The sequence below is a fragment of the Bos grunniens genome, chromosome 4, assembly GCF_055505025.1.
Source record: "Bos grunniens cultivar Pamir isolate PY7600 chromosome 4, Bosgru_T2T1.0, whole genome shotgun sequence".
Lineage (NCBI taxonomy): Eukaryota > Metazoa > Chordata > Mammalia > Artiodactyla > Bovidae > Bos > Bos grunniens.
The window spans coordinates 99518050-99521059 of NC_141168.1; the positions used below are offsets into that span (position 1 = coordinate 99518050).

Genomic DNA, 3010 nt, shown 5'->3' on the forward strand with positions numbered 1-3010 from the left:
GTGCTGGAGCATCCTTACACATGCCTATGAGTGTACACCATCTCAGAGGTCCTAAGAAGTGGCTTGTTTCTTGTGTTATTTTAATTCAATAGAAACTTTTATTAAAAAGAAAGACTTTCAGCCTATACTCACATTTTTTTCCTTGAAAATCTATTTTACAAACTTATTTTCAACAAATCCTCAGCTAGCAGACTTTCATAATTCACTCTGGCAGTCATATTACTGTCATTGTGAGCTCGTATATTTCAAATAACTTTTATTTCCCCCAAACTTTATATTTTTAAAAACCTATAACAGTGATATGACTGCAGATAGTATAATTTAAAAATACACTTACTTTAGATATGTGTGAACAGAAAGAAATGCATAAGACGTTCTGCCTTGATTTGTGTATTGTAAAAGTTCAAATGAAAGATTAACAAGTCATAATTTTGTTGTGTAGTATTTATACCAACAGAGTTTAGTAATGATGAGCATAATTTCAGCAGATTTATGACATTGCTGGATTTCAAAATAAAAGTCTACTGTTGGTGCTTCATCTCACATGCCGAGAGACAGACAATCCACAGAAGCTGATGACATGCTGGGAAGTTACTGTGAGAGTTAAAAAAAAAAACAACCCTTTCAACTCTAAACCAGACTTTATATTTTAAAGATACATTCTTGAATACTTAAAAAGCAATAGAATTCAATGATTTACCAAATAACTACAAAATACCATTAGCTGGTATATCTGAGGACAAAGGTCTCCCTAAGCCATGTCACAGAATGTTCCTACAGTGGTTTCCATGGCTTGTTAATTATACCCATTGCTCAAGAGTCACAGGCATTAAAGAGGCAAGGCTATCCTGCAATGTTTTATCTTCACTGTCATTACTGCTGCTGTTTCCTCAAGCACTTTCAGTAAATGCTTGTCAAGGACTAGTTTAGCTGGAATTTAATCATTATTTTTAAATCACTGGTTATTGTCAGCCTTAATGTTTCTATCACTGAACACAAAGTAATAATACTTATTACCTGACTCCTGAGACTGTATAATAAAGTTTGTATTATGATTTGCTGATTATTATGCATGATAAAACACTTGTGAAAACATTTTATCAGAGCATTCTTCTGACAAAGCAGTCCAGAAGGAAAATCTCAAAAGAACTATCTTCCTTTGATGGCTGTGAAACAGATTTTCAGAAAATTTTATCTACTTATATGATGTTTATCTTTTTTACCAGAGTTATGAGTGAAACCAAAGGGAATGCAAAGAAAGCTCTAAAAGACTGAACATGGTGATTCTGCTGGATTTAGTGACTTTCTGGTTTTAAAATCACCCAAATCCCAAGTAAGTAATGAGAGTTACTTGTACCTATGCTAAATTCCAAGGTGATGACTATGGTAACTTCTCGATATATAGAGGTGAGTCATAAACTGAGGCTTAGGTGTTCCCAAGATGTAAATAGTCTTTGACGTGGCTACTCAAGACATTTTGAGTTTACATGAATTGCCTATGAACTCTGTGAACTCGTAATAAAGACAGTGTCACTGGACTGTGTTCAAGATATAACCATATGGGCCTCTCATGCAGGCTCCACCCTGAGTTTCAACCAGTTTCAACAGGCTTGAATCCTTGTCAGGATGTGCTCCAGTACAAATACTCCACGTCAAATTCAGAAAGACCAATGCAGTTGTAAGTAAAACTAGGACTTAGTTTAAGGAATATCTTCATACTATAAAATATATAATGGGGGGAGGGTCAGGAAGATCCCCTTGGAGAAGCAAATGGCTATTCACTCTAGTATTCTTGCCTGAGAATGCCATGGACAGAGGCTACATTCCATGGGGTTGAAAGAGGCAGACACACCTGAGCAACTAACACTTTTTTTTTTTTTTTGCAGGGGAGGGCTTCCCTGGTGGCTCAGACAGTAAAGAATCTACCTGCAAAGTGGGAGACTTTTATTCAATCCCTGGGTCAGGAAGATGCCTGGAGAAGGGAATGGCTACCCACACCAGTACTCTTGGCTGGAGAATTCCATGGACAGAGGTGCTTGGTGGACTACAGTCCATTGGGGTCACAAAGAGTCGGGTACAACTAAGTGACTTTCACTTCTAAGCTTAATATAGTATAATATTCAAAGGGTTGTCAATGTAACGCAGGGAAAAAACAGCTTTAATGAATTTTTGATTACTATTGCCTGTTTTATAAAGTCAGAGAACATTTTCTCATTACAAGTTGATTCTATTTGAAAACTGAGCATCTCAGGTTTTTGAAGACAAGTGTTGAGAAGGCACAATGGCTTTCTAAGTTAGAATCTTGTCAAATCAAATCCCTTATGATTATACAGTGGAAATAACAAATAGATTCAAGGGATCAGATTTGATAGACAGAGTGCCTGAAGAACTATGGACAAAGGTTAGTGACCTTCTACAGGAGGCAGTGATCAAAACCATCCCCAAGAAAAAGAAATGCAAAAAGGTAAAATGGTTGTCTGTTGAGGCCTTATAAAGAACTGAGAAAAGAAGTCAAAGGCAAAGGAGAAAAGCAAAGATACATCCATCTGAAAGCAGAGTTCCAAAGAATAGCAAGGAGAGATAAGAAAGCCTTCCTCAGTGGTCAATGCAAAGAAATAGAAGAAAACAATAAAATGGGAAAGACTAGAGATCTCTTCAAGAAAATTAGAGATACCAGGGGAATATTTCATGCAATGATGAGCATAATAAAGGACAGAAATGGTATGGACTTAACAAATAGAAGATAATAAGAAGAGGTGGCAAGAATACCCAGAACTATACAAAAAAAGATCTTCATGACCCAGATAACCACGATGGTGTGATCACTCCCCTAGAGCCAGACATCCCTGAATGTGAAGTCAAGTGGGCCTTAGGAAGCATCACTATGAACAAAGCTAGCAGAGGTGATGGAACTCCAGCTGAGATGTTTCAAATCCTAAAAGATGATGCTGTGAAAGTGCTGCATTCAATATGCCAGCAAATTGGGGAAACTCAGCAGTGGCCACAGGAA

At 37.0% G+C, this 3010-nt stretch overlaps 1 long non-coding RNA gene across 1 annotated transcript; it reads left to right on the forward strand.

Annotated features, from left to right (window-relative positions):
• The first annotated feature begins 581 nt into the window (after positions 1–581).
• LOC147374580 (uncharacterized) lies at positions 582–2455 on the forward strand. The gene is made up of 2 exons (XR_015162924.1): positions 582–1678; positions 1887–2455. It is a non-coding gene; the product is annotated as an uncharacterized LOC147374580 (long non-coding RNA).
• The last annotated feature ends 555 nt before the right edge of the window (positions 2456–3010 follow it).